Source organism: Tursiops truncatus, chromosome 2, assembly GCF_011762595.2.
Source record: "Tursiops truncatus isolate mTurTru1 chromosome 2, mTurTru1.mat.Y, whole genome shotgun sequence".
In the NCBI taxonomy this organism is placed as follows: Eukaryota; Metazoa; Chordata; class Mammalia; order Artiodactyla; family Delphinidae; genus Tursiops; species Tursiops truncatus.
The window spans coordinates 118,855,900-118,875,513 of NC_047035.1; positions in this window are offsets into that span (position 1 = coordinate 118,855,900).

A 19,614-nucleotide genomic window follows, 5' to 3' on the forward strand; every position below is an offset into this window, starting at 1 on the left:
CGTGAGGATAAAGCCATTCATATTCTGGCTTAGAGCCATCAGAGGCAAGGTCCTCTCCTATAATTCATCACCACTGCTGCCCTGCTGGTTTCCCTGGAAAGAATGAGAACCCGGGTCACCGTGGGCAGACAGGATGACAGGTCATGGGTCCAGCCTCCTGTCTCAGCAGCTTTGTCTTCCCAGGAGTGTCCCTGCGGGTCTTTCACTTGCTTGCAGCCACCCTCAGCTGCTTCTCCTTAAATCATCTCCACATCACAGAGGACTGGGAGCCTGCCTGCATCTCGGGGGCCCCAGCTGTCTCCTGTGGAACATCAATATTCCCATCAGGCTGTTTGTAATGTCGGCTTTGCAATCTGCTTTCTGCACAATGTCTAGGTGGGGCATGTTTGCAGGCTTAGTGAAGCCATTATTCTTCTCGGCGACATTTTCTGGGAGTAGCATGGATTCATGAAGAGATGAGGGCAGTCCTTGCTTATGACAGGATCTATGTGGCCCACTTGTCATCTGCATCTATTTGTCCTAGAGACCCATCCATACTCAGACCAAAGAATCCCAGGGCTGGAGCTCAGGTGTCAAACTGTATGGTACATGTGAACCCCCTAGGGATCTTGTTAAACTGTGGAGTCTGATTCAGTAGTTCTGGGGCCAGGCCTGAGATTCGGCATTTCTAACAAGCTTACGGGTGACCTGATGATGTTGGTCCGTGGACCACACTTTGTGTAGCCAAGTGGTTCTCAAGCTTTAACATGCATCCGAATCACCTGTAGGTTGGTGTAAAACACATGTTGCTGGGCCCCACTCCCAGATTTTCTGATCCTGTAGACCTAGGGTGGGACCCGATAATTTGCCTTCCTAAGAAGTTCTCAGGTGACCCTAATGCTACAGATTCAGGACTGCACTTGGAGAACCATTGTTCTAGTTTCCCAGGTTTTTCATTACCTTTATTAGTATTCTTTGAGTTCTGTGACTTTTCCTAGAAGTCTGCAGTCCTAATTGCTTGCGAAAATTCAGTGCTGCTGAGGGCCTTTCGTCTGTCATATGCATAGCTGGCAATGCCCCAAACTTGGCCAATGACACCCTTGCATTCGTATGACTGTCTTGAACTGCTTGTCTTGACTTGCCTTACACTCTGCAAGCTTGCTGGCCTCATTTTCCCACTGACAACTTCTCCTGGCCCTTTTTTTTTAAGTTAAGCATTTTCTCTCTTTTTTAAAAATTTATTTATTTTATTTTTGGCTGCGTTGGGTCTTCGTTGTTGCACGTGGGCTTTTCTCTGGTTGGGATGAGCGGGGGCTACTATTCTTTGCGGTGCACGGGCTTCTCATTGCCGTGGCTTCTCGTTGCGGAGCACGGGGTCTAGACGTGGAGGCTTTAGTAGTTGTGGCCCGTGGGCTCCGTAGTTGTGGCTTGCGGGCTCTAGAGCGCAGGCTCAGTAGTTGTGACGCACGGGCTTAGTTGTTCCGTGGCATGGGGGATCTTCCCAGACCAGGGCTCGAACCCGTGTCCCCTGCGTTGGCAGGTGGATTCTTAACCACTGCGCCACCAGAGAAGCCCTCTCCTGGTCCTTTTGACCTGAGCCCTACCAACAGCACCTCCAGCCTTGGTCTTTGTGTCACTGCTCTGCCACCCCCAGACTTCCTGCCCTGGCTGCCCTGGGCAAGCAATCCACTCCTATCTGCACCCCGCCCACTGCCCTGGGGTATCCCCCTCTTTTCCTGGCTCCTCTAAGGATGCCAGGCAGCTGCCAGGGGCCTGACATGCGAGGCTCTGCCCAAGGCAAGCAGAAATCATGGAGCTAATTAAACCAACATGGACACGCTGCACTGGAACTCAGGAGCCTGCCCTCTCCCACCCGCTCTGACCAGAGCCTCACAGAGCTGGAATGAGTTAGTTGACCTTCTCAATTGATGTAGTTAATTATGTGGTTGTGCAATGCTTTGCTTAACAGGACTGGTTTCTGGGCCTGGCCCAAGGCTAGGCTGGACTCTGGTGGGCTTCCACGTCCCCAGCCCTGCCTGCTCCCTTGAGCCTCAGCCTGGCCAGTGCCCTCTAGATACTCAGGCTGGTATTACCTTGTTGCCAGCATCCCTGAGCTCCTCTGCCTCCGCAGAGGAACCTGAGGACGATTCCTGTGACCTTTCCCTGAAGCCCCATCTCTGTGACACTTTCAGTTTTACGAGCTGGCCTTTCTTGGCTGGAGAATCTGTGTTTCTGTGTTTGTAGTCAGAGCAGAGAAAAGCTGCCCAGAGAGGTTATGTGACCACCTGGGGTCTTGGTAACCTCTTAATACCTCTGCGATTAAGAATCTCTGGCCTCACTCATGGCACAGGGGTATCGGCTCGGTGCTTTGTGACCACCTGGAGGGGTGGGATAGGGAGGGTGGGAGGGAGGGAGACGCAAGAGGGAAGAGATATATATATGTATATGTATAACTGATTCACTTTGTTATAAAGCAGAAACTAACACACCATGTAAAGCAATTATACCCCAATAAAGATGTTAAAAAAAAAAAAAAGAATCTCTGGCCTCAAAGATGCCATTTTCTCTCTCTTCCTAGCTATAGTTCCCAAAGTTCTTCCTAACCTTGTATGACAGCTTGTGCCTCAACTGTACCAGGTGATCTTCCCTGAGGCTAGCACACTGGAAGGGCAAATGCTTGGGGTCAGATTGGCCTGGGTTCGAATCACATCTTCACTACTTTCCACCTGTATGACCTTGGGCAAGTGAGTTAACCTCTTTGAGCCATAGTTGCCTCATCTGTAAAATAAAGAACACGAGTCCCACCACCTCCTAGGAGTCTAGGGAGGAAGTGAGAGGATGTGGTAAAGTACCTGGCACAGTGACCAGCATACAGGGTTGTCACTGGTCCCCCCCGCAACCCAACGCTAGCACCCATCAAGGGGCTGAGCTTCCAGTAGCTCAGCTCCTCAGACAAGGAATGAGTGGGTAGGATCCCAGCCTGGCTTGGTTGCCTCTTGGCTCTAAACTGGGTGAGGATGGCCAGGTGGGCTAACAGCACCAGGACAGGGGCCTGAGACCGAGGCGTGGCTGAGCCCCTCCCAGCCTGTATGATGCCAGGCAACCCACCTTCCTTCTTTCTGTCTTGATGGTCTCATCTGTAAATGAGGCAGTTTTGACTGCGAAACCCAAGTTCTCTCCAGCTCCCTGATTTTAAGACAGGTACTCAATAAACGCATCTGGGCCATAGATGGGACTTGCACGAGATGTGGAGTTGCTAGGGCGCATTCTGGGCCCTCCTCAAGCCTCGCCTCTTGGAGAACGCTGAAAACCAAGACCCAGTCCCTCTTCCCCTGGGCTCACCCTACCGTGTCCCCGCCTCCAGCACAGAATTCTCAAGCCCTGCCCTGCTGAACCGTGCTGTTACGGAGTCTGTGATTTGCATCTTTCTCATCTAAGTGCAGCTTCCTGGTGAGCCCAACATCCATCGAGCCACATGTGGGAGAGCGATGAAAGGTTCCAGGACCTGTAGGTGGTCCCTCCCCAGTGGGCTTGTAATCACTTCCCAGATTCCAGAGGCTCGTTATGTGAAATCCAAGCTGGAAGCCCCAGCCGGGGTTTGCCTCTCCTATCTCAGCTGTCAGCGGGTGCTTGAATTGTTTAGATTTGTGCTGGGGGGAGACAGGAGGACCAAGGCCCAGGAAGGTCTGTTTGCAACCCCCCTCATCCTTTCCCTGTTGATGTTGGCCCCGTCGGAGTCTGCCTGAGAGCCGTGGTCCCGCCCTTTGGGTGCACGTGCTGCGGACCTGCCAGCCCTGCTGGGCTTGGGGGCAGAGCATTTGACTTGGGCCTGACCCTCCCATCGGGGGTGTGTGGGGTGTGGGGCAAAGCATCGGGAAAGAGCTGACAGCACAGTCACAGTACCAGAATTGAACTTGAAATGGGTCTGGACCTCCTTCTACCATTCCTTCCATTTTTCCTTTCATAAGGAGGGCTAAACGCCTCTTACAAACCCAGAGGCAGGTACTGTGGGGGGCTTCGAAGAATTACCACACACAAATCCTGCCCATAAGGAAAGAACAATCTAGAAAGGGGTCAGAGAGAGTCATCCCTCCGTTCATTCTTTCATGTTCTGGGTCAGTAATCTGTCACCAGGTCCCTCTCCTTCTCTCGAGCTCTCAGGTAGAAATGGATGTTTGGGGGCGGATGTGGAAGGACTGAAGCTGAAGAGAGTCTGTTTTCATACTTGTATTCCCTTCCTGGGGGCTGGTGCAGACGGGAGATACTGAGATGGGAAGTACAGCCCCTTCCTGGGGTTGCACAAGGCCTAGTCATTACACAAACAACTATAACACAAGGCTGACTCCGGGAAGTGCCTTCATGAGGCAGAGAAAGAGAACCTGGAGTTCCCAGGAGGGAAGGGTCACTCCCAACGAGGGCACCCAGGAAGGCTTTGAGGTGTGCCTGGAAGGATGAGGGGTTTCTACAGCTAGAGATGGAAAGGAGTGAATGACAGGTACTCGCAATGTGTGAGAAACCCACAGGAAGGCTGGAAAAAGCAGGATGTGCAAGTTCACTAGAAATTAACTAGGAGAGATTCCCCTTCTCTTTTTAATGGCTGTGTGGTCTTGGACAAGTCACCTAACCTCTCTGGGCTTTATTGCTTTGTGTACACAATACAGAGAAGGCAGAGAGCTCCTGTGAGGCCCTTTCATCTCATCTTTCTTTCATAAAGCCATGAATAAGACCGACAAAGTCCCTGCCCTCATTGGGTGGAGAGAAAGAATAAACAGTAAATAGGAGAGATGGTGCTAAATGCCTTGAAGAACAATAAATTAGGGAAGGGCGTGGAGAATGGGGAGGGGTGGGATAACAGTTTGAAATAGGATGCTTAGAGAAAGCTGCACTGATAAGATGACAATTGATCAAAGATCTTAAGGTGAAGGAGACAACCATGTGGATATCTGGGGAAAGAGCTATCAGAACAGAAGGAACAGCTAGTGCAAAGGCCCTGGGGTGGTCACAAGCTTGGTGTGTTCAAGGCCCCGTAAGGAGGACAGTAAAGCTAGAAAGGAAAAGAAGAGCTGTAGGTTTCCATAGAAACTGGCTCTAGAAGGATGTGTATAGCTGGTCCTCTCTGCCAGGGGTAAGTACCATTGTGTAATCAGAATCAGCTTGATAGGGCTGGTTAGCAAGAAACACTCTGCAATGCTGGCATCAGCAGCTGGCAGAGTGCCCAGTGCACCTGGGAACAATCATTGGCTGGACCAAGTGGCTGTGCTGAGAACATGCTTCCTGACACACTGACTGTAGGGATGCTCAAGTGCTCCCACCTTTGACTTAAAGGGCTCTGCAGCTCTGTTTGGAGTGTACAGAGGTACAGCGTGGTCCCGTAGCAGCAGGCCTCCAGCACTAACACCACTATTCCTACAACCAGGCACTAGCCCTGAGCAGAAGCCTCAGTAGGGTGACAACACATGTGGGGAGAAAACATTTGACATCTTTGTTGGGCCCTGTTTCCCCAACCCCCAACCTTTCCTTCCACCCCTTGGCCCTTCCCCTTTCGACCAGTCAAAGGATTCCTCCCCTGCTCCTTGTTGGAAGCGATGACATAGCAGAACCCCCAAAACAGTCTTTTTGACTATGAGTCACAAACTCAAGCCAAATATTGCTGAGGTCCTGGCGATATTTATGGCACTAAGACATGAGGATGAGTGAGGAGAAACAAGTTTACGGTTGGGAGGTGGGAGGGGAGGCAGAGGAATATGAAGACTGTGGAGACTGGAGGCTGGGTGGTGGCATTGAATGGGGTCTGTGCTCTGCCCTCTCCTAGATCAAGTGCCCAGTGTGGAACGGGGGCAGAAGAGGGGGCTGTGGGGTGTGTCCAGGCCAGCTGGAGTAGGAGAGAGTCTTCCCCAAGCTCTCTGGGTCCAGCTTGTTGCTGGTACCACATTTAGTCCTGTGTGATTAAAAATGGCCTGGGTGGGGTCCTGGGAATGCAGAGAGGCCAGGCCACTGGGCATGGGGGAAGATAACAATGTCAAACCCCCATATAAAGAGGAGTAAATGTTCATTATATATAGCATTTATTCTAAAGCACGTCCCATGCATTAACTCATTTAGTCCTCACAACAATCCAGTAAGGTAGGCACTATTATTATCTCCATTTCACAGATGAGGAAACTGGGAGGATAAATAACTTGGCTAAGGTCCCAGGGCCAGTAAAAGAGACGACTAGGTTTTACACCCGGGCAGTCTGGCTCTGGCATCTGTTCCTTTAACCGCGCCACTACATTGCTAAGATCAGGCTGCCTTGGTGAATGAGGCCCACGTGGATCTTTGACCACACGGAGGATCAGGTCCCGTACCGAACCACCCCCTCCCCTCCCCCCACCCCTGGTTCCCCATCAACCTCCCCAAAGCTTAGGCCCAATCCAAATAAAACAGGGAAAGAAACTTCCAAATTGACTGAGATTGAATTTCTACCACCTGCTAGAAGGGGGGCTCACCAGTCAAATTTAGTTCCGTTATAGATTAATAAAGTGTTTGTGGACTAACATTCACTCCCATTCCAATAACCACCTAGTACCGGAGCGCTACTCCCTGCTGTTGCTGCTTCTCCTGCCACTGTCACCACCATTAGGCCGCCTGCTATGGAGCAGGAAAGGGTGCCACCACACCTAGGGTAAGAACAAAGATATACCTATTACTGGGAATACGGCTTCCTCTTCCCCGGTCAAGGGTTTCTCATTCTTAGGTTAAGCCATTCCAAGTGGGTTGGGTTGAGGCACTTCTCTTGTCTCCAGCAGAAAGCTCCCTCCGATTGGCTGGAGGCATCAATCACCCCACTCACTCATCCAGTTATGCCTGCAGTCATGAGGGCATGCCTCCCCTCATCTGGAAAGAATGAAGGCAGCAAAGCACTATGGTCGCCTAATGCAAACCATTTGTGTAGTCAGAAGGAAAATGGGATGTGATTCCCATGGACTTTCCATCTTCTTTTTCAAGAAGCCAGTATGGAGAGGGCAGGGCATTTTGCAGAGAAGGGACGTTTCTGGTCAGGCTGGATTCATTCTCCGTAACCATCCCTGGACTTCTCTGGGAAGCTGGGTCTGATTCATTCTCGGTTCCTTGCAGATGAGCTAGGTGTGTGTGTAAGAGGTCAGGGGTTTTAGAAATTCCAAGTGGGCAAGTTTGACATCATCTTAATTTCTTACAGGCCATGGGCCAAGATGCAATAATGTCTTTGATACACCAAAGAACACTGAAAGGAAACTTTTAACAGTTATCATCCTGTTTTAATACATTGTAAGCTCCTTGAGGGCAGGCATGTTTATAATCGGCTTGACCTCCAAGACCTAGCATAGGGCCCTAGGAGGTAGATGCAGAGTTTTATCTCAACACCCTTTCCAGTCTCTCTTCCCTCCATGTGTCCTCTCACTCACTGATCCTTGGACAGCCAAGTACTCTCCTACCACAGGACCTTTGTACATATCTTCCCTAAGCCTAGAGTGTCCTTCCCCCCCCCCTCACTTGCCTAGTTAACCTGTATAACTTTTGAGCTCTCAGTTCAGTCATCACATCCTCAGAGAAGTCAGCCTCCCTGACTAGGTCAGTTTCCCCAAGACAGATTCTCATTGCAGGTTGTTGCTCTCCTTGTTGCATCTGCCACAGTTGTCATTTTATGCTTTTCCATGTGCCTCTTTGATGAGTGTCTGTCTCCCTCTCCACACAATCAAGTCTATGAGGACAGGGGCTGTGTCACCATCATCTCCCTCACTGTCTTGCCCAGCACCTGGCACTTAGTAAGTATGGAATGGGTAGGTCAACCTTCACTGAGCACTTGGTCCTGGGTACCAAATGCTGAATAACCCCGAAAAATAGGTATTATCCTTCCTTTACAGAGAAGTAAACTGAGACCCAGAGAGGAAAGGAGAATTGCTCAAAATCCCACGTTTTGTAAGGGCCAGAGGCGGGCTTTGAATCCAGTTCTTCTGACTCAGGCACCAGCATTCTTTCTGCTATGTCTCTACTGGTTGGTTGAAGGATTAACCTGACTATTTGGGATGGATGGCATCAGCCTTACTTGTGAATCTATAGACATAAGGCTGCAGTTCCAATGCAAATTAGCAGAGTCCTTGCCCAAGGAAGGAGGCTGCTTGGGTTCAGCTCCAGGCCAGTCTTTCACTGCTTAGCTAGGGACAACAGTTCCCCAGGCAGACAGCAAGGCTGCCCCAGTCTCTGGTCCTTTCCAGCCCTGCTGGGCCGTGAACTCTGAGGGTGGTGAGGCAGGCATTTCTGGGGCCCCGAGTTATGCGCCTCTCGGGGTGATTGCTACAGCTGGCCACATGTTCACCAAATGCACTTTGGGCAATTGCCCCAGGTCTTGGTTCACAGAATTGCTGGGAAAATGACAGCTCTGGGTCCACATGAAAGGCATTCTTGGAAAATCTCTCCGCCCTCCCTCATTCCCCTGCTGGAGAATTTTGTGCTGTGAATTACTGCAGCAATTGGCGGCCCAGATTGGTTTGAGTGGAGGGGGTTGGGTCTCATTACTTTATTGTTCCAATGTGTGTGGAATCAACTCAGTTCTCTGACATTCTCTTCTCCCCTCCTCTTCGTGGAATGAAGATGCTCAGAGAAGTGGAAGCAGTAGACAAAGGGCCTCAGTTTCTTTGCAGTTTGTGCTATAAACTCCCCTCCACGTTCCAGACCCTCTAGCAAATAAAGAGGGGAAGGGAGGTGGGGTGGGTGGGTGGGGGCAGGTTATAAGCCTTCCCTCTGCACTGAATCACTGCTCCACGTCTCCCAGAAGTGACGGCCACGGTCTTGACTGACAAGATGCACCTACAGTGGTGGGCCTGGCCGTGAGGAAGAGGAAAAATGCAGTGTAAGACCGAGGACTTCATCTGGACAGAATGATACCTGTGCTTATGCATTTGATCTCAAGTAGATTTTGGTCTGCCCTTGGCCACTCTGGGGGTGTCAGGGAATGTCACATATCACACTTTGGGGGTTATATTTCCAACTCCTTCAGCTCTGGAGAGCACTGCTGTCCAATTGGGCTTCCTGCAATGATGGAAATGTTCAACATCTGTGTTGTCCAGGATGGTAGCACCTGGCCACATGTGGCCGTTGAGCCCTTGAAATACGGCTAGTGTGACCGAGGAACTAAATTTTGAATTGCATTTAATTTTAATTAGTTTTAATTTAAATAGCCACACATGACTAGTGGCTATCATATAGGAGAGGGCTTTTCCAGGGTTTTGCTGCTCGACGTGCGTTCCAGTGACCATCAACATCTGCAGCACCTGAGAGCTTATTAGACCTAAGCCCCACCCAGACCTATTGAATCAGACTTGAATTGTAACAAGATCCCAGGTGATGCATATTTACAATTGAGAAGATTTCTCTGGAGCACAGTCAAGAACAAAGGAGGTTTTAGAAAAGAAAGAACGGAAAAAGGCTAGTGGACGGAAAGAACAGCTATCACGAAGTCTTTGTGTCTTTCACGTAGAATTCTCAGCTCTCATTTGGGGGGTCTGGATGCTTACTTAGGAGTCCATTCTAACATCGTTGGCTGCGGGATTTTATTTTTTCCAGCCTGCAGTAGATTGGAAGCAGCAGTAGATAGAAGCAGCTAGAGGCACCATGGGAGCATCTTTGCCGCCTCTAATGCCACATGTTAAGTCAGCACAAAGTGCCCTGCGAATGTAAGAATCACGATGACCAGTGCCGTTTGGGAAGGTGAAGTCTGGGGCATCTCTCTAAGACCACACTGGAGTCTCTTTGCTAGAATTCTGCAAGCCGGGGCTGCATTTCAGAATTTCATTTTTAAGTACATGTTAATGTCTGCTGTAACGAAACACATGCTGTAGACCGATGAAATTTAATGTTGAAGCTAAATAAAATCTTTTATTTATGGGCAAATTTTGCATCTCCCTGTGGGGAGATAAGTTAGTGTAGAAGTCTTTCCCACTTCTGGGTCTGATGTGAAGCCAGCTTGTTTCCCCTTGACATCACAGGGGAAATATGGGGAGAGAGGGAGAGGAAGGGTGGGGGGAGAGGAGGCTTTACACTTACAAGCCTGTAGTACGATGCAGCAAGATGCAGATTCTACTGGGTTTGTGGGTGTGAGGACAGTGGAGGAAGGAGTTAAATAGGACTACCTTTCTGACCTCTGCCAAGTCTCTGGTGGGGCTGATGGGGAGGGTTGCGCTGGAGAATTTTTTTTAACTCTAAAGAGACCACAGATGATCTGACAGTGCTCGGAAGGGCTCCCAGCCCCTACAGACCCTACCCTTCACTGATAAGCTTGCTCTTTCATTTTAGGAGTCAATCAGCAAACATGGATTGAGCTCCTTCCATGTGCCAGGCACTGTGGTTGAGGGATTAAAAAGTATGAAACAAATCACAGACCCCGTCCTCAAGGAGTTTGCATTCCAGTGGGGCATAGACATGTACACAAGTAATTTCAGGAACTGAGAAGGGTTGTAAAGAAGAAAAAAACAAGTAGAGAGGTGTGACAGTGGTCAGAGAGGGCTTCCTGGAGGAAGTGACATTTGAGTTGTGTCCTTAGAAGTAGTGAGAAAAGGCAGCCCCTGAAGGTCTGAGAGAAAGGCATTCCATGGAGAATGACAGGGGACAGGTGTGGAGGGTTGGTGGAGGGGGGAGAGTAGGGTGGATCATGCTAGGCCACAGTAAAGTGGTGGGATTTTATTCTAAGCAAAGCAGGAAACCATTAGAAGGCTTGTGTCTCAAGCAGAGGAGTGATATTTTCCAACTCACTCTGGCTGCCATGTGGAGGAAGGACTGTAGCTTTGGGGGAAGAGCAGAAGCAGGGAGAACAGGGAAGAGGCTCTTGTGTTCCAGATGACAGAAGATGGGAACTTGGGTTGGGGGGGTCGTAATGGAGGTGTAAGAAGAGGCTGGATTCAAGATATATCCTGAAAAGGGGACAGACAGGTCTTCCGGTGAATTGGATGCTTGTGGGAAGGTCCAAGCTCAGTTGTCTGAGCAAATGGGTGAATGACGCCATCACTTCCTGAAAGGAAAGTATTTGGAGCAGGAAATCAGCATTTCTCTAAGTCGGAGATGCCATTCGGATATACAAGGGGATTAATATTTAGGAGTCTGGAGCTCCGGATCTTGGGCTGGAGATTTTTTAAATATGGTTGTTGTCAGCATATAGAAAAGACATGGAGCTACAGGGTCACCTGAGAACAGAGAATGCCTAGGGAGGGATAAGATTGAAGACTGAGACTCGGGGCACACCACAACTTAGAGAATGAAAAGAGTCGGAGGAGTTAGTGAAGGAGACTGGGAAAAAATGGCCAGAGAGAGGAGGAAAATACAGTAGAAATGGTGGACCATGTCAAATGCTGCGGAGAACTTGAGTAAGACGGAGACAGAGAACGGTCTCTGGCCTGAGAGAGGGCACTGGTGTGGGTGGAGATAAAAGGAGATTCAGAATGGATTGAGGTATTTACTTCTACATGGAATGAGAAACAAGGACTATCAGTTGCCTCTGGGGAGGGAAACTGTGTTGCTGGCAGGAGGGGAAGGGGATAACCTTCCTTTTCACTATATCTCATTTTGTGGGGTTTTTTTATACGCTGTTACAAGCACCTATTCAAAATGCCCCAATGGGTTGAGGAAAGAATGGGCAGTGGGCTTCCCTGGTGGCGCAGTGGTTGAGAGTCCGCCTGCCGATGCAGGGGACGCGGGTTCGTGCGCTGGTCCGGGAAGATCCCACACGCCGCGGAGCGGCTAAGCCCATGAGCCATGGCCGCTGAGCCTGCGCATCTGGAGCCTGTGCTCCGCAACGGGAGAGGCCACAACAGTGAGAGGCCCACGTACCGCAAAACAAACAAACAAACAAACAAAACAAAAGAAAGAATGTGCAGTAAAACAAGAGGGGGATATCAAATAGAGACAACACTCGGGAGATGTTTTCCTGTGAAAAGGATGAGAGAAATGGGTTGCTGTGGCATCAGGAAATGTTTCTTTAAAGGATGTTTATACATTGATGAGAGTGGCTGGGCAGAGAGGGGGAAATGGGTAATACAGGAAGGGGAGGGGATGGCTGCAGGAGCAAGATCCTGAAAGAGGCCACAGAGATGGGATGGGATCCAGAGCGAGGGGTGAGTGGGGGGTAGGGGCTGCCATTAGACTGACAGTTCATCTCATGTAATGGAAAGGAAGGTGGGGTATAGGCTTAAGTACAGTGGGATGGTGAATAGATGGTGGGATGATGAGACCATCAGTTAAGTGTGACTGGGTGTGGGAGAAGATATTGGAGATTCAAGAAGAGTGTCTGAAATGGTTATTCTAGGGAGTGGAAAAGTAAATTCCCTAGGGCAGCTGTGATAGGTTTGTTTAGCAGTACTGAGTGCCCACTTGAAGGCTGGGGTCATAAAATCGAAGTGCAGTAGTCGAGGGGAGGGTGCCTCTGAGAGCAAGGGGTGGAGTTACTTCCTTTTCATTTGGGTCCCTCTGCATTTGGAGGTCTGCCTTGATTCTTCTTTGGCAGAGAAGTCTTTCGTCTGTGCTCTTTTGGCTCCTTGGATACTTATTGGTGGTGAGGGACTGTCAGAAAGTGGGGTGGCATGGAAACACATGAGCGGGACAGAGGTGGCATTACCAGGCATTTAGAAGAGCACCTGGCAGCAAAGGACTGCCTAGTTCTTGGAAGAGCTGTTGGTGATGGGGCAGTGGGATGTATTGGTAATGGGATGGATGTGTGGATTTGGGGTGCTGGCTGTGAATATTGGCACTGGGTTGGTAATGATGGCATATGGGCAAAGGGATATTGGCATTGGGCTGTTGGCACTGAGGTGTTAAAGGGCCAAGGATTGGTATGAATGCCCTGAGCGACACCAAGAAGGGCTGCCATTGTGAGGTACAACCCAAATTGTGCAATTGAAGAGATCAGAATGAAGCTGAATCTATAGAGACAGAATCACTTAGCAGTTGCCTGAGGCTAGAGGTGGGAATAGAGACTAACTGTAAGTGGGCACAGGGATCTTATACATGTTCTAAAACTGGATTAAAGTGGTACTTATACAACTCATTAAATCTACTAAATATCATTGAATTGTATACTTGAAATGGATGAGTGTTACAATATGTAAATTATACCTAAATAAAGTTGAAAAAAAAAAAAAGAATGACCTAGCATCATGCCGGGCACATAGCAGGTCCTCAATAAATAATGACTCCTAGAGAAATGGAAGTAAAAACAAAAATAAACAAATGGGACCTAATGAAACTTAAAAGCTTTTGCACAGCAAAGGAAACCATAAACAAAACAAAAAGACAACCCTCAGAATGGGGAAAATATGTGCAAATGAAGCAACTGACAAAGGATTCATCTCCAAAATTTACAAGCAGCTCATGCAGCTCAATATCAAAAAAACAAACAACCCAATCCAAAAATGGGCAGAAGACCTAAATAGACATTTCTCCAAAGAAGATATACAGATTGCCAACAAACACATGAAGGATGCTCAACATCACTAATCATGAGAGAAATGCAAATCAAAACTACAACGAGGTATCACCTCACACCAGTCAGAATGGCCATCATCAAAAAATCTACAGACAATAAATGCTGGAGAGGGTGTGGAGAAAAGGGAACCCTCTTGCACTGTTGGTGGGAATGTAAATTGATACAGCCACTATGGAGAACAGTATGGTAATTCCTTAAAAAACTAAAAATAGAACTACCATACAACCCAGCAATCGCACTACTGGGCATATACTCAGAGAAAACCATAATTCAAAAAGAGACATATACTACAATGTTCATTGCAGCTCTATTTACAATAGCCAGGACATGGAAGCAACCTAAGTGTCCATCAACAGATGAATAGATAAAGAAGATGTGGCACATATTTATACAATGGAATATTACTCAGCCATAAAGAGAAACGAAATTGAGTCATTTGTTGAGACGTGGATGGATCTAAAGACTGTCATACAGAGAGAAGTAAGTTAGAAAGAGAAAAACAAATATCGTATATTAACGCATGTATGTGGAACCTAGAAAAATGGTACAGATGAACCCGGTTTGCAGGGCAGAAGTTGAGACACAGATGTAGAGAATGAACATATGGACACCAAGGGGGGAAAACCACGGTGGGGTGGGGATGGTGGTGTGCTGAATTGGGCGATTGGGATGGACATGTATACACTGATGTGTATAAAATTGATGACTAATAAGAACCTGCAGTATAAACAAACAAACAAACAGACAAAAAAACAACTAATACTAAACTTTCTTTGGGTTATTTGTATGGAAATATGTTAATATAAATGTTTCAGACATTACATGAAATTTCTGAAAATCTTATATGTTCTAGTATAATGTTATAAGTCATAATTCTAGTTATTACTTTAAAATGTATATCTCAGAAATAATTAAATTTCCTTGTCAGCTGCATTATTATGAACCTTCATCAAATCTTTAACCATGGTCATTTTTAAGTGTTTTGTCATTTACAGACAGTTCTGGGTGTACTCTGATACTTTTGCAAAAATGTTCCTATGAAAGGGTTTCATCTTCAAGGAATTCATAGAAAAGACTGACAAGTACAGGTTTCTGATAACTGACTATACTGCTGAACTGAATGAATAAGCATTTTCAGAACTCTAATGGAAAACTGATGAACTCATAAAAGTACTAACAAAAGATCAAGATAAAAAAAATTAATTATGTGGGACTGAGTGAACTGATGAGGATGATTATAATTTTTGTGACTTTCTGTTTGAATTAAAAAAAAATCCCACAAGGACTCAGAGGCAAAAAATATACAAATCAATTTTCGCTGCAAAGTAAAGGAGCTGTTACAGTGGAGGATTACTGGACTGAATGTCAATATTATGACATAGAAAAATATATACATATATGTGTCATCTTGGGCATGTTACTTAACTTCTTGTCTCATATGTAAAATGGGATAGTAGTAGTATTGTTGGGAAATTATGTGAGATAGTATATGTAATGTAGAGCACTTAGAATGGTCTATGGTTCAACCCAAGACTATATATGTGTTTGCTTTCTTCATGGTATTTTATTGTATATATGCAATATAATTAATTTAGCTAGTTTCCCATTGATCAATGTATAGCATTTTCAATTCCTCTGCTATTCCAATGTTGTTGTCAACATCCTTACATATCCATTACCACTGGCAAAAAAAGAAAGATACTATTTACCATTTAGTGTTACAATCTTCAATTCACTTTCCTCACTGCCATGCCCTTGATATTGGTTTGTAGAAATGCAATGACACAGGATAGCTCTTTTTGTAGCAGAATATCTTGCAGCTGTTGCTTACTGTAAAAAAATGTCTCTCAAACTTACTTCTGCTGACATTTACAGACCAGGTGCATCTTCTGACATACACCCAGAATTTGATGACGTACCTTCAAAATACGAAGAAAATAGTACTTCACATTTTATGTTTTGTGGTGGTATGACTGAACACATGTCTAACAATGAGTAATAAAATCAAAGATGAAAAAATTATTTTTATGACAAAGTAAATACACATGGTTAAGCTAAGTTTTAAAATATTATAATTTATTTTTTAATACAAGTAGTAACTTTATCCTGACATATTTCTTTGGTAAAAATGTGATCAAATGTATTCTATTGGAAAGAAGTAAAAATAGACCATATTTACTGTCTAAATAATATAATAATTTAATGATATTTAGCATCTAAAAAAAAAGAGAAACTAAATTGAGTTATTTGTAGTGAGGTGGATGGACGTAGAGTCTGTTATACAGAATGAAGTAAGTCAGAAAGAGAAAAATACCATATGCTAACACATATATATGGAATCTAAAAAAGAAAAAAAAAGTTCTGAAGAACCTAGAGACAGGACAGGAATAAAGACACAGACGTAGAGAATGGACTTGAGGACACAGGGAGGGCGAAGGGTAAGCTGGGACGAAGTGAGAGAGTGGCATGGACATATATACGCTACCAAATGTAAAATAGCTAGCTAGTGGGAAGCAGCCGCACAGCACAGGGAGATCAGCTCGGTGCTTTGTGACCATCTAGACGGGTGGGATAGCGAGGGTGAGAGGGAGATGCAAGAGGGAGGAGATATGGAGATGTATGTATATGTATAGCTGATTCACTTTGTTATACAGCAGAAACTAACACACAATGGTAAAGCAATTATACTCCAATAAAGATGTTAAAAAAAACCAACCATATATTTTTAAATAAATAAATAAACAATGACTGAATGAATAAGCAAGCTCTTCACAAACAAGGAGGGATGCCAAAACACTGGCCTCACTTTTTTAATAATGAGAATGTATTACTCTTACAGTCAGAAGAAAATGGAGTGTTTTTAAAGTGGTGGTGGCCCTTCCTGTGCTGAGACCTTCACGCCTGGGTTTCTACTAGCACCTGTCTGCTGTCGGCGCACACAGTACCCAGATGGGCCTCTGCTCCTGAGATCCTATGTTCCCAGGCACCACGTTTCAAACATACCCACCATCTTCAACCCTCCCACCCCCCACCTGCTCCTTTTCTTCTTCCCCACCTCAGTGACTAGCCTCTCCCTCCACCCTGTGGTCGAGCCAGCATCCTGGTGGCTTCCTGAACTCCCCCCAGCACGTCCAACCCACCGCCATGCCCTGACCTCCACCTCACGCCCCACTCCCCTCTCCACTGCCACCCTTGGTCTGGGGCCCCCACTGTCTCATCCTTTCTCCCTGCATCTGCCTCAGCTGCCTCTGCCGCTATTCTTGCCTCGGCCAAGCCCTCCTCCACACTTCAACCGGAGTGAACATCCCAAAGTGTAAATATGGTCACCTGACACTCAAACTTCTCTGATCCTCAAAGTCCGCAGGATAAAGTCCAAATTCCACTGCAGGGCCATTTCAGGGTTCTCCGTCTACCTCCCCGCTCTATTTACCACGCTCCAGACGCTCCCCTGCACGGAACGCCTCCAGGCCTTTGTGTCTGTGTTACCTCTGCCTGGAACCCCCTTCCCCCTCCCACTGGAAAACCACCCATTCTGCAGGGGTTCAGCTCTGGGAACCTTCTGCAGCCCATTCGAATGGAGGCGTGATTCTCTCCTCTGGGTTCCCTATCACTGTGCACCCTTGTATATGTACCCCCGAACCCCCTCCAACTGTGAGGCATCTCGAGGACAGGAGCCCTGCCTCATACCTGTGTAGCCTCAGCACCTGGTACTGGGCCTGGCACAGAGTTGAATCCCAATTTCCTGGGAACGTGCATTAGCTGCCCACAGCCAGGCTGCCCAGTGGCTGTGAAAAGGAGAGCACGGTAGCACCTTGGAGGGGGCCTGGGCTGGACCCTGTGGGTAAAGACCATATCCTCCTTGTTCTTGGCCATGTCCCCACAGGGCCTGGCCATAGTGGTGGCTCAATAACAAGTCGTTGAAGGGACAGAGGTTTGCAGGCATGAATAAAACAAACCCCCATGGCTGGAAAAACCCAGCGATTGTCTGGCCCAACCTGTACCACCCACATGTGTCCCAACATTTCACGAAGGAAGAAGCTGAGGTCCCCCATGGGGCAGGGACTTGCTCAAGGATGAACAGTGGCCTCTTCCCCCACAAAAAGCCTAAAACCCAGGCGTCCTTCGAGTCTAAGATGGTTTCCTTTCCAAAATTTATAAAAGTGAAGAAGGCTTCCAGGAGCAGGTAGGGCTTGTTGCTAGCGCTCTCCACCATGCCTGAGCTCGTACTGTGTGCCAGCTTGGTGCTGGCTGTCTTCATACATTAACTCACTTAATCCCACATGAGACCTGCAGGGGAGGCACTATTGTTACCCCCACTTTACAGTTGAGGAGTTGAAGACTCAGGCAGCTGAAGTTGGCAAGAAAGTGCTGGAGACAGAATTTGAATCCTGATTTATCTGCCCCCAAGACTGGTATTCTCAGAAACCATACCCTCAGGCACTGGAAAGGAGTGCCTGAGGAGTGGGGTTGTCTGAGCAGTGTGTCCTATGTGAGGAAAAAGGCCCAGCAGGGTGATGGCCTCTCGAAGACCTGGCCCCCGGCCCCCGGCTCCTGGGGGCAGAGTTGGGAGCAGGTAGCACTTAGAACCCGGGAGAAGAGGCCTCCCTTTCTGAAGTGCTAATTGCACAGGGTGCAGGCCCTTCTCCACTGTGGCCTCTGATGATCTTAAAACTGGGGTGGATTTCCAGGGGGTTGAACCTGAAGGACTTCCATTTGGGTGCAGAAAAGATAGATGCCAAATGAGAAGTCAGGTCATGCCCAGAGCTGACACCTCCAAACCATGACATTTAAAACCTTTGTCAGGGGCAGTGGGAACTCTTCCCTCCATGCCCTGTACTCGCATCCAATTCCTTCTTCACAAGCTAAACTGGCCCACTTCTGGCCCCAAACCAGCCATGGCTGTTGGTTGTCAACTAGATAAAGTCCAGATCCCTTAATTTGGCATTCATGCTGCTCTTTGGTCCCATCCTTGACTATTTGTCCTACCTTATCTCTCTCACTGACCTCCTAAGAAAACTCTTTGCAACATTACCCTGCTCACTCTTCCTGTAAACATTCCTGCTGTTTTCCTGCCTCTGGGCCTTTGCTCATGCTCTTCCCTCTGCCTGGAGGGCCTTTCATTCCCATCTTCTCCTATGGAAATCTTACCCACTCTTCAAAGTCCAGTTTTATTGGTACCGTCTCTTTCCATGGATTTTTCCTCCATCTCTCAAACCTGAAGGGCTATTTTTCTCTGTTAAATCCCAGGGCACTTTGTACAGACCTTAAGGCCCTTAACTTGCTGCCTCAAGTATGGATTTTCTGTATGTATGCCTCTTTCTGTACAGTGTATGTGTGAGGGTCCTATCCATCTCCGTACCCCCAAAGGCCTTGCACGTGGCAAGTGCTCAATGAATGCATATTGGCCTAATAAAGGCCTGAATGGACTCCTAAAATCAGTGAGAAGTATTCCTGGCCCAGGGGCATTTGAATTTTAACAGGGACCACCACTTGCCCTAATGTAGAGAAATTACCCAAAACTTGGAAATAAGACAAAAATGTGCCCTTTAAAAGTCCCCCTAGAGCATTTTCTAAGGGTTGCCTAAGGGTTACTGGCTCTAGGGATGTAACTTTGTTTGACTTACTATTTATCATTAATTAGGGACCAGACTTCGTAAAAATTGATATTAACTTTAGAAAATTGATAAGCTACAAATGATTTCCAGACATTCAGAAAAGCATAACCCTAAAGGTTATGGTTTGATTGTCCTGTAGGACATAACCAGTTTCCTATCTAATTCAGCAATCTTATTCCAGCTTTTTTCTTTCAGTAACTATATATACTCCAGTGTCTTGTGCCCTCCTTTGAACAAGTTTTGCCATTCTTCTGGGTTCCCTCATTTATGAGTTAAACAAATCTTTGACATATGTTATAAGTTTTGTGTACATTGACACAACCTTTGGAGCGTATTAGAATCATCTGGGGGGCAGTTAAAACTTTTAGATACCCAGGCTGCACCTCAGTATTTTGATTCAGAAAGTCTTGGGTGAGGCCCTCATGCCTATTTTTTTTAAATTACTACCTCTCCGTGACTTTTTAAAAAAAATTATTTATTTTCTTTATTATTATTATTATTTTTGGCTGTGTTGGGTCTTATTTGCAGCAC